The sequence below is a fragment of the Giraffa tippelskirchi genome, chromosome 10 (genome assembly GCF_054371585.1).
Source record: "Giraffa tippelskirchi isolate mGirTip1 chromosome 10, T2T-mGirTip1v1.2.pri, whole genome shotgun sequence".
Taxonomy (NCBI): Eukaryota; Metazoa; Chordata; class Mammalia; order Artiodactyla; family Giraffidae; genus Giraffa; species Giraffa tippelskirchi.
In genome coordinates, this window is record NC_137284.1 from 85,395,738 (window position 1) to 85,408,712 (window position 12,975).

General features: G+C 37.4%; 1 protein-coding gene across 3 annotated transcripts in view; it reads left to right on the plus strand.

Moving 5' to 3' along the window:
* Positions 1 to 12,975, plus strand: part of HGF (hepatocyte growth factor) — an 84,216-nt gene that overhangs the window by 33,845 nt on the left and 37,396 nt on the right. The window lies entirely within an intron of this gene.

The following is a 12,975-nucleotide window of genomic DNA, read 5'->3' on the forward strand; positions in this document are numbered from 1 at the left end:
AGAGACCTTTGAAAATACTATGTATTCATGGTGTTTATCATTTACATACTGCTAACAATTACATAACTCTATCTATAACAGATAATACCAAAGAATATCACAATAATACTAAAGAACTGCCCGCACTGTTGTGAAAGTTTTAGGCCCCACATCAGACTTCCCAACCAGGGGATCTGGCAAAAGGATTCCCCAGGGAATCTGACTTTGAAAGACAGTGGGTTTGATTCCAGAACTCCCACAAGACTGGGGGAACAGAGACTCTTGGAGGGCACAAAATCCTGTGTGCACTAGGACCCAGGGGAAAAGAGCAGTAACCCCACAAGAGACTGAGCCAAACCTGCCTGTGTGTGTTGGAGGGTCTCTTGCAGAGGCGTGGTTGGAAGTGGCCTGCTGTGGGGACAGGGGCAGAGGAAGTAACAGTTCTGGGAGGCATGTGTTGGTAAAAGTCCTTTTTGGAGGTTGCCAGTAGCCCTACCATAGAGCCTATGCACTCTAGGACTCACCTTAGGCCAAACAACTAACAGGGTGGGAGTACAGCCCTCCCATCAAAAGACAGTTTGACTCAAGATTTACTGAGCATGGCCCTGCCCACCAGAACAAGACTCAGTTTTCCCCACAGCCAGTCCCTTCCATCAGGAAGTTTACATAGGCCTCTTATTCTCATCCATAAGAAGGCAGACAGAAGAAATAAGAACTTTAATCTCACAGCCTCCAGAACAAAAACCACAGTCACAGAAAGCTAATCAAAATGATCGTATGGATCACAGCCTTGTGTAACTCAATGAAACTATGAACCATGGTGTACAAGGCCACTCAAGATGGATGGGTTATGGTGGAGAGTTCTGACAAAATGTGGTTCACTGGAGGAGGGAATGGCAAACCACTTCAGTATTCTTGCCTCAAGAATCCCATGGACAGTATGAAAAGGCAAAAAAATATGACACCAGAAGATGATCCCCCTAGGTCAACAGGTGTCCAATATGTTAATGGGGAAGAGTGGAGAAATTCCTCCAGAAAGAATGAAGAGGCTGGACCAAAGCAGAAACAACACTCAGCTGTGGATATGTCTGATGGTGAAAGTAAAGTCTGATGCTGTAAAGGACAATATTGCATAGGAACGTGGAATGTTAGGTCCATGGATCTAGGTAAATTGGAAGTGGTCAAGCAGGAGATGGCAAGAGTGAGCATCAACATTTTAGGAATCACTGGACTAAAATGGATAAGAATGAGAAAATTTAATTCAGATGACATTATGTCTACTACTGCAGGCAAGAATCTGTTAGAAGAAATGGAGTAGCCCTCATAGTGGTCAAGAGCCTGAAATGCAGTACTTGGGTGCAATCTCAAAAACAACAAAATGATTTTGGTTTGTTTCCAAGGCAAAATTTTCAAATCACAGTAATCCAAGTCTATTCCCCAACCACTGATTCCAAGGAAGTGGAAGATGACCAGTTCTGTGAAGGCCTACAACACTTCCTAGAATTAACACCAGGGAAAAAAAAAAAAAAAAAAAAAAAAAACGTCCTTTTCATCATAGGGGATTGGTAAGCACCAGTAGGGCAGTTTTCATTTTCAGTTTTCAGTTTTCATTTTCATTTTCAGTTTTCATTCCAATCCCAAAGAAAATCAGTGCCAAAGTATGTTTCAACTACTGTACAATTATACTCATTTCATATAACTAGCAAAGTAATGCTCAAAATCCTTCAAGCTATGCTTCAACAGTCAGTTCAGTTCAGTTGCTCAGTCATGTCCAACTCTTTGCGACCCCATGAGTCACAGCACACCAGGCCTCCCTGTCCATCACCAACTCCCGGAGTTTACCCAAACCCATGTCCATCGAGTCGGTGATGCCATCCAACCATCTCATCCTCTGTCGTCCCCTTCTCCTCCTGCCCCCAATCCTTCCCAGCATTAGGGTCTTTTCTAATGAATCAACTCTTTTCATGAGGTGGCCAAAGTATTGGAGTTTCAGCTTCAACATCAGTCCTTCCAATGAACACCCAGGACTGATCTCCTTTAAGATGGACTGGCTGGATCTTCTTATAGTCCACAGGACTCTCAAGAGTCTTCTCCAACACCACAGTTCAAAAGCATCAATTCTTCGGCACTCAGCTTTCTTCACCGTCCAACTCTCACATCCATACATGACATGAACCAAAAACTTCCACATGTTCAAGCTGGATTTAGAAAAGGCATAGTAACCAGAGATCAAATTGCCAACATCTGCTGGATAATAAAAGGATCAAAGGGATTCCAAAATATATCTTCGTCTGTTTCATTGACTATGCTAAAATCTTTGTGTGGATAACAACAAACTGTGGAAAATTCTTAAAGAGATGAAAATACTAGACCACCTTATCTACCTCCTGAGAAACCTGTGTGCAGGTCAAGAAGCAACAGTTAGAACCAGACACATCGAACAGTGGACTGATTCAAAACTGGGAAAGGAGTAGGTCAAGGTTGTATATTGTCACCTTGCTTATTTAACTTCTATGTAGAGTACATAATGTGAAATGCTGGGCTGGATGAATCACAAGCTGTAATCAAAATTGTCAGGAGATATGCAGATGATACCACTAATGGCAGAGAGCAAAGGGGAACTAAAGAGCTTCTTGATGAGGGTGAAAGAGAACAGTGAAAAAAATGGCTTACATTTCAACATTCAAAAAACTAAGATCATGGCATCCAGTCCAATGACTTCATGGCAAATAGGTGTGGGAAAAAATGGAAGCATTGAGAGATTTTATTTTTGGGGGGTTTTAAAATCACTGCAGACAGTGACTGCAGACATGAAATTAAAAGATGCTTGTTCCTTGGAAGAAAAGCCATGACAAACTTAGACAGTGTATTAAAAAGCAGAGACATCACTCTGCTGACATAGGTCCATATAGGCAAAGCTATGGTTTTTTCAGTATTCATTTATGGAAGTGAGAGGTGGACCATGATGAAGGCTGAGTGCTAAAAAAATCAATGCTTTTAAATTGTGGTGCTGGAGAAGACTCTTAAGAGTTGCTTGGACAGCGAGGTGATCAAACCAGTCAATACTAAAGGAAAACAACACTGAATATTCATTGAAACGATTGATGCTGAAGCTGGAGCTCCAATACTTTGGCCACCTGATGTGAGAAGCCAACTCACTGGGAAATACCCTGATGCTGGGAAAGACTGAGGGCAGTAGGAGAAGGCGGCAGCATAGAATGAAATGGTTAGATAACATCATTGACTCAATGGACTTGAGTTTGAGCAAACTCTGGGAGATAGTGAAGGACAAGGAAGCCTGGTGTGTTGCAGTCCATGGAGTTGCAGAGTCAGACATAGCTTATCAACTGAACAACAATCCATAATGCGCATAATAGGCCTGCAGTGCAGGAGATGTGGGTTCTATCCCTGGGTTGAGAAGATCCCCTGGAGAAGTAAACTGCAACCCACTCCAGTATTCTTGCCTGGAGAATCCCATGGACACAGGAATCTGGTGGGCTACAGTTCATGCTGTCACAAAAGTGTTGGACATGATTTAGCATTTAAACAGCAAGAACAATTCATAATATGCACACATATATATGTGCATAGTATTTGTACATGTGTGCCTGTGCATGTGTTCAGTGTGTATTTCTCTCAGAATTTTGTAGTCATAAGAAATTTTTAAATGATTTAAATATATAAAAATCTTTCAGCAAAGTATGAGAAATAAAAGACTCTCCAACATAAAATAAAATACATTATGCTAAAATAACATCCTGTGGTTAAAGTGGAATGGAAAAAATGATTCGAGGAGAAAAAGAACTTGATAATGTACATTTATACAGAAAAAGGTAGATATAAATCCCCGTGGTATTTAGTAAATCCATTCAAAAGAGTGATATAAATTTTTTTGTTTTAAAACTGTCAATAGTTAAAACATGCTAGAAATCACATCTTTTGTAGCTATTTAAACTTAGCATAAAAATGTAGATGGCAACTTAAAAACATGAGAGGGAATATAAGTAAGTTTTCATAATAATTTTAGTAACAAGAGCAAAAACAAAAAACAAAAAACCCAACAACATTTGAAGACTATTGATCCATAAGAATTACTATATATTCTGGGTGGTTAGCATAGTGTTGAACAAGGAGGCAGGTGCATCTCCTAAGAGCTTATTTTAACAGTAAAGTAAGAAAGAGAATGTGAACTAAGGCAGTAAACAGTGACAATAACAAGGTGAAGAAGGATGTGAACAATATTAAAGAGTTCAAATATATAACGATATAAAGTGTCCCATATATAATGACAAGTTGGATGAACTGGGAAATGAGATAGGGAAAAGGTAAAGTCTAAAGTTCTTTTTCTTATGTTGATTAAATGATGCATATTTAAGAGGAATAAATTTGAGGAGAAAGATATTAAGTTTGGTTCTGTTTATATTGAGATGCAGGTGCGTCATGTCAGTGCTCAAAGCATATCTAAGTTCAGGCTTCCATGAATGTCATGCAAAATCAGAAGTGAATAGTGATAGCAAAAGCCTTGGGCATAGCAACACTCCCAGGAAGCATAGAGAGAGCATAAAGAGGGGTATTTGCCCCTTTTCTATAGAATTCATTAAACAAATATTTACTTAGTAGCTCTTATATGTCATTTTTTTTTTAGATGCTGGGGATAGAGAAATGAACAAAACAGAGCAAAATCTATGATGAAATTGCAATTTCATAATTTTATCATAAACTAGTAAAGTAGAAGATGACGTGCCTTGACAATGGGGTTTTTATACCAGAGCCAAAGTTCTGAACACTGCTCTCAGTTCCTTTTATTTGTTAAAAAGCTGAATGAACTATGAATTTATAATTGTCACTTTGCTTCTGAGTTTCTCATCTTGAAATCAGTGTATCACTGAAAGTTCATCACCTGACAAATGTGTACCAGGCTGTTCTGGGACAGGCCTTTTCAGTCCTCCTTCATACCATATTCTTCAAAAGGTGATATCTCCCCAAATGACAGCAGCCTACACATACTCTGTTATATAACTTTAACAGACTTCCAAGAATACAGAATTTTAAGACATTGCAAACATGTAGTAAGATTGGAAGTCCCATGTAGTGCTTAAATGAAGTACTGATTTTTCCCTGTAACAATAACTCTGTATTCTGAGTAAGAGTTTGTTCTATGTATTAGTTCATGCTTTTCAGAGAAAAATAAAATATTTGTTGGGACTAATTGTACTTTTCTGAAGTGAACTTTAGTAGCTCTTTGGCAACTGAAAAACTAACTTGTGGTTTATGTCCCTTATGTTGTGGTTGATGTCCCTTAGGTATCCCATTGATTATTTAAATCAATTAAACTGAGGATATCTTTACACATTATTGAGAACACCAAATTGTCTGAATTAGTTACATGAGTCAATATCTAATGTATTGGAAATTAAAAAATAAATTAAAAAACATTTATTAATTGATTAGACATAATAAGCTCATTGGATGTTAATAAATATAACATTTTAAAAGAAAAATAACTTTTTTTTCAGAAAAATAGAATAATGATAATGGTTTAGATTTCTTTGGTAAATTTCTTTAATGTTACTTTAATTGTAAAAAGATAGTTGAGTGTCTTGTATTTGCTTCTGCATTAAGTCTTTTGGGATATCGTACTTCAAAGTGCACCTGGAAATACCACTATAATAAAGGACAAGTGGCACCTTAGTATTGTTATGAAAACAGTTTTGACTTCCTGCTGCTAAGTCGCTTCAGTCATGTCCGACACTGTGCGACCCCATAGACGGCAGCCCACCAGGCTCCGCCGTCCCTGGGATTCTCCAGGCAAGAATACTGGAGTGGGTTGACATTTCCTTTGACTTCCTATATCCCTGCAAAGATCTCCGGAATGCCAGGTATCCCTCTGAGAACTATTTTTGCTCCATGTCAGACATGTAAGGCTGATGTCCCATAAAAATACTCTAATTAGGATATACTTGTTGTATATCTGTTCCCACCCTTCATCACCAACAACTTGCCTCCTTGGAGACTTCCATCATTTATTATCTTTTTCTCTGATTTTCTTCATTTATCCTGTAGGACGGTCTAATCTGGTTAGTATGCTCTCTTTTGCATGATTGATACCACCATTTACACAGTTTAAAATCCAAAAGCTTAAAATAATCCTAAACATGCTCTTTCCTTCATGTCTCAGTTGATACATCATTAAGGCCTCTAAGGAGAAGGAAATGGCAACCCACTTCAGTATTCTTGCCTAGAGAATCCTGTGGACAGAGGAGCCTGGTGGGCTGCTGTCCATGGGGTCGCACAGGGTTGGACATGACTGAAGTGACTTAGCAGCAGCAGCAGTAAGGCCTGTGAATTTTATTTTCCATGTAGCTCTCAAGTCTCCGTTTCACTTCATCACTTTTATCTAAGACAGAATTATTTTTGAACTTTCTTGAATATTTGGATGGACTTCTGAGTGGAGCTATATCCATGTTCACAAGCTTTTCCCCTCCAACTCTCTCTCCACTTGGCAAATAGACTATTTAAAAAAAATCTGAATATATCATTCCCTATGCCTAGCACATCACTCACACACACACACACACACACACACACACACACACACACACACACACACACACACACACCAGTTTAAAACTCTGCACTCACTGCCTTTGATCTTAGGACACAGACAAAACAAAAACATCTTTGACTTCTCTACCCAACTCTCCAGCCTCATATACATGTCTCTCCATGCTCTCTGTTCCAGCCAGAATAGGTTTCTTCCTATACCTCGTATCTTCCATATTCTCATTATAGTTCCCTCATCCCTGCCATCTCCTCTGCCTTATAAAAAGTTCTCTTCCTTCCTAACCTAATTGACAGCTACCCATTGTACAAACTTCCAGTCAGTTATCATTTCTTCATTTGACTTCCCAGACTGGGTCAAATTCCTTACTGTATATTTATAGCAACATAAACCTCTCCTTCCATGTACTTCTCAGAGTTTGGTTTCCACATTTATTTTTGAAGCTATTTGGTTAATAGCTCTCTCTATCAAAATTTTTAAGCTCCAAAAGAGTAAGGACTATGTCTTTTTTTGTATCCCAGAGACTTACCACATTGCCTTGCATGTGACAGGAGTTCAACAAGTCTTTGTTGAATGAATGACTGTTCCTTTCCTAATCAGTGGTAGTTTCTCATTTTCTTTTAGTGTCTCTTGGAATTTATTTTATGCATCTTGATTTTCATGTAAAAAATAGGCTTTTCCCAAACATTTCCAACTAGGAAGATTTGCTTCTTACCGTCTTCCTGTCACTTCAACTCACTGTCAGATTTCATGCTTCCCTGAGCTAGTTTTGCTCCTTTGCTGCTTGTCTTGATGGGTTTTCCTTCAGTAAAATAAACAAAGCTTGTGACGTCCTCCATATTTTTTTGCCTCCTTTTTCTTTTCCATCTTATTTTTTAAATTTCTAATATATAAGTGTCCAGAGCCATTTTATATTTTTAAGAGCTTTACTGAGCTGTAACTGATGTTTAAAAACATCACATATTTAATGAACACAGTTTGATAGCTTTGAACATATGCCTATGAATCTATCTCCACAATCAAGATAATAACCATATTCATCACCTTCAGAAGTTTCCTCCTGACTTCACTTGCCTTTTTGTGTGTGTGTTTGGTAAGAACACAACTTGAGATGTACTCTTTTAACAACTGTTTAGTATACAACACAGTATTTCAAGTATAGGTACTATGTCATATAGTAGATCTCTAAAACTTACTCATCTTGCATAACTGAAACTTTATACTTGTTGAACAACTCCCCACTGCAGAAGTGTGGCCTAGGCAGATCTCTGATAGCTAAGATTTCTATCAAAATTATCATTATGGGTTGACTTGTGTTCTCCTACTCAAAATTCATATGCTGAAGTCTAAACCCTTACTGCATTTGGAGTTGGGTTCTTAGGAGACAATTAAGGATGATGAAGTATAATGATGGGATCCTAAAACAATAGGATTTGTGGCCTTAAAAGTATAGGATGAGCATAATCTCTCTCTACAATATGAGGACATACCAAAAGGGTATGTCTATACCCACATCTACAAGCCAGGAATAGAACTCTCACCGGGAATCACTGGCTACCACCTTAATCTTGGACTTTATAGCTGCCAGAATTATAAGAAAATATGTTACTATTGATTAAGCCACCTAGTTTTATTTTGTCATGGTGACTTGAGAAGCTATGTTGCCATTGGTGCTAAATTAAAAGAATCCTTTCTCCTAGTAACCAATGTACATTGGCATCATCTTAAAGGAAGGAATATATAACCTTTTAAAACTCAGTGTCTTTGTGTGTTGGGAAACTGACTTTAGCAAATCATTTTCTTTCTTAAAGAAAGCTAATTATCTGTCTAAATTTTATTAATTAATTCAAGGCCAGAACAGAGATTCATAGAAATATAGTCCTCTCATTGTATTCAGTGTCAGGAAAAAATTGATATCAATATTCTTTCTCAAGGAAAAGATCTTGTACTGGAGGTCTTTTCCAAGTCATCTTCTAAGGAATAAGAGGATAAAATTGAAGATCTTTCATGAAAGTCTTGTCTCCTGAGCATTTTACAACAGAAAAGAATTGGATAAAGTCCAGGGAAAAGTTTCAGACATGAATCCCAGGTTCACATGGAAAGAAAACATGGAAGCAATTTGAGGTTTGTGTTTTGGAGGTCTTTATACTATGCTCTCACAACAGTTTAAAACAAGGAGCTCTTTAAATTTACATTGAGCCTTATCCTGCCCTTTGCGGCCCAAAGAGCAGAAGTCTGATGACGGGAGAGTAGCTTTACACATTGTTCTAAATATCCAGGGACCATCATAAAGTAAATCCTACATTTCAATTGCTCTTCAGTAGCTGGGAATAAAAAGTAGGTTGTGTTGAATTATTCTAAGAATAATCAGGTATTTAGCCAATGGCTTATGAAGCAACTTGTTCTTAGCTATAGGCAAAAGAACAGCAACAGTTTGTCACCACTAAGAAATCCATTTTTTGGAGGGCTAAGGGGACTGTAAATGTAAAGATTTACTAATTGTCCGTGTAAAAGTTATGGAGCCCTGGGTGTGGCTTTCTGTCATATACGTGTATACTCACATTCTCCATTACCTTTCGCAGACCTTTGTCATGGGCTCGTGGTCTCTCCGCAAGGACTTGGCTAGGCCTTTAACAGAGAAAAAGAGTCAATTTATTATACGTTGTCTTGGAGTCAAGAGGGTTTTCCTAGTAATTACATAACAATTAATGTTCATTCTCTCAAAAAATCTATTCCGACCTTAAAATTCTCTACCAAATAGTATAATAATAAGATCACAGCACATCCATGCCAGCAAAGTGAAATTAACGTTCCAAGAGACACCCATTGTATTTGATTGTGTTCTAACAAGATAGTGAAATTTTTCAATAGCAAATGTTGTTTTCCTTAAAGCATTTCCAAATAGAAAACTTTGTGTCAGTCATCAAAGAAAAACATTCCTTCACTCATAGGCCGCTGAGGATCATACAAATATCTTTGCATCTGCTTCCAAAGGGTGACCATTACTTACACCCCTGGCAAAATGTTTTATTTGTTAGAAACTCTCAGAAGAGTTTCTGATATTTTCAGTGTAAGCTTGGTAGACATACTTGCAGAAAAATTTGTGGATGTGGAGATGCAATATTTTAAAAGCATGTTGCTTTGGCTAAACTTGATAATCTTCAGCTGATACCGGGGATGTTTCTGTGCTTCTTTAACACTTTTCTAGGCCACTGGAGACTCTTCAAAGCCTTCCCTTATTCAGGTCTAATGTTTAAGTATTAAGTCCAAAAGAATAGATTTCCCAACATTTAACAGCCCTTTCAAATCAAATAGCATGAAACATTTGTTTTGTTTTTGCTCCAAGTTTTGATGTTTATACAGTAGGACAACTGAGGGAGTCTATTTTATTGCAGACCAGGAATAATTCCTTTCGTTTGAATCATAAGTATTCATGTAGGCGGCAGAGATCAAATATTTATATCAGTTAAATGGTCTATGGACAAATCATTCATGGTCCCCCTCAGACAATATTTATTAAATATCTGCATAAAGTCTCAAAATGCTGCTGCTGCTGCTGCTGCTAAGTCGCTTCAGTCGTGTCCGACTCTGTGTGACCTCACAGACACCAGCCCACCAGGCTCTGCCGTCCCTGGGATTCTCTAGGCAAGAACACTGGAGTGGGTTGCCATTTCCTTCTCCAATGCATGAAAGTGAAAAGTGAAAGTGATGTCGCTCGGTTGTGTCCGACTCTTAGCGACCCCATGGACTGCAGCCTACCAGGCTCCTCCGTCCATGGGATTTTCCAGGCAAGAGTATTGGAGTGGGGTGCCATTGCCTTCTCCGAAAGTCTCAAAATAACTGTTACTAATTAATGAAAGCTATGTAGTTACCTTGTTGTACTAATATATCTTTTTTTGCTTATATTATTTATTCTATACATTGCCATCAGAATTATGTAGCTTTGTTTATGGGGCCTCTTCTAGCAGCTGAAATGGATAAATACAGATACACTGACTTCAGAGGGTACTTTTTAAGTAAATAAAAATACTATATGAATATTGAGGGTTTGTAGTTAAATCATAAGAATATTTCTACTTAATTAAAACACCACAATAAGTAAAATCATCAAGTTGTTTCAGGTTACATATTTCAAAGTTACAGATGCTTATTAAAATAAGAGTCAAAAACAATAATATTATTTAGATTCTTTACATCTTGATAGGGCCAGACTTATTTCAGGCTGCTATAAGAGAATACCATAGACTTGGTAGATTTTAAACAACAGAAATATATTTCTCATAGATCTGGAGGTTGGAAGTCCAAAGTCAAGGTGCCAGCAGGTTTGGGATCTAGAGGGACTGATTCCTGGTTCATAGATAGCTAACTCCTCCCTGTGTCTTCAGATGGGACGATAAGCAAGGGAGCTCCGCAGGGTCTCTTTCATAACCCCATTTATGAGGGCTCTGCTCTTACAACCTAAACATCTGCCAAAGGCCCTGTTGTCTAGTACCATAACATGGGGACTGGGATATCGACATATGAATTTGAGGAAGACACAAATATTCAGTTTATAACAAGACCTAATGAAATTATATTTATTCTGTACAATATTGTATTTTTACTAATATGCAAAATTTCCTTGTATTCTGTACATTTTTATAATTTCAAAATTAGAAATTGTTCAATAATCCTCCAAATCAGAATCTGTTCAATAATTCAGTTATTTAATCCAAATCCAAACATTTAGTTTTTATCTAACCATTTTAATTTACACTGTCTTTTATTGAATAATAGTGACTCCTTAAAATAAGTTTATATCATTTTTTCAAATATAATAATAAAAGTTCAGGAAAAAATATTTAGCATAATTGTTCAAATGAGGATTTTATGATAGTTACTTTTAAAGTGAAATTCTTTAAAACTTTCTGGGAACCTCTGCAGTTGAGGAGCAAGGTCAGTAAAACAATTCAGGTCTCTGAACTTGACAGTGAAATTTTAATCGATCAGCAAAGAAATATTTTCCTCAATATTCTTATACAGGTAGTCTTTTCTTTGACTTAGAGTTTTTGTAATATAGATATTTCTTTTCATCGGGACTCAAAAAATTTGAAAACTTAACCTCAAATTAGAAAAATATTTATCTTTTACTAGCTTTTAAATTTTATCATTCCTCTTTTTACATTGTTTAGGTTGATGTCTAGACAATCACAGCGGAGTACAAGGAGTAGAGTGTGTTAGCCTCTGATGGGCGTGCAAGGCCCATATCTAGCCAAAGGTGGCCCTGGCTGACTGAATTCTTCGGTTGCATGTTCAGAGTGCCAAAATGACACTGACCCAAAACAAAACACACACATAAATAGGAAAGGAAGAGAGCTGTAGTACCCAAGTCAGGCAATGAAGTCCATGAGAGTAGCGGAAGTGTTTTTGCTCTGGCTGCCCTAACTCTGACCTTCTTGCCACTGTCAGTAATCTGAGACCTGACTGAGGTCACAAGTTTACTGCCCAGGAGCTTGTGTCCAAGAAGTGGGGGATCAAAAGTTTTCTCCTTAAAATGTTAAGCTAATGAACTGACAGATTCCTGGGGACATTCCTTTTGTCTTTTTTCACATCATAGTTTTATAATTAGATATATATGTCAGTACCTGTTTTAGAGTTGTCACCCTTTAAAGACTTCCAAACATACCCAGTCTCCTCAAATCACTTAACAATCCACTCAGATTATCAGAAAAAATAGCTTAGTAGCATTTGTTTTAATGAAGTATAGTTCTAACCCTCATAATCTATGAAATTTATTTTATTTTCTATTTCATCAAAGAACTTCAGGTAGTATTAAAATTATAATAAACTTAAGTAGTACGAACGTCTATACAAGTAGTTTCTCAGTTCAAAATTTTTGTTATTCCTGAATCAATGAAGTGAAGTGAAAGTTGCTCATTTGTGGAGAACTCTTCATGACCCCATGGACTATACAGTCCATGGAATTCTCCAGGCCAGAATACTGGAGTGAGCAGCCTTTCCCTTCTCCAAGAGCTCTTCCCAACCCAGGAATCGAACTGGGGTCTCCTGCATTGCAGGCAGATTCTTTACCAATTGAGCTATGAGGGAAGCCCTCCTGAATATACATTGCCAATATCAACAGATACTAATTTCTAAGTCATCCACTCTCAATGCTCATTTTATGGGTCAATCTGTGGACATTTTCTTATGTACATTTGGATTTCTTTTTAATTTAGGATGTTTCTGAGCTGCATTTCTAGTCCCTAAAGCAGATACATAAGAAACAACACATTTTAAGATAGCTGAAGAAAAGATTTTTTAAAAGAAAAATTACTAAATGAGAAGTTTGTGGAAATCTGTATTTAAAATATTCTAGTGGTTGAGATGGTCATTAATTAATCCTTATTTTTCACAAAGCTTCATAGAATAACTCCAAACTTAGGCTCTACTACCTT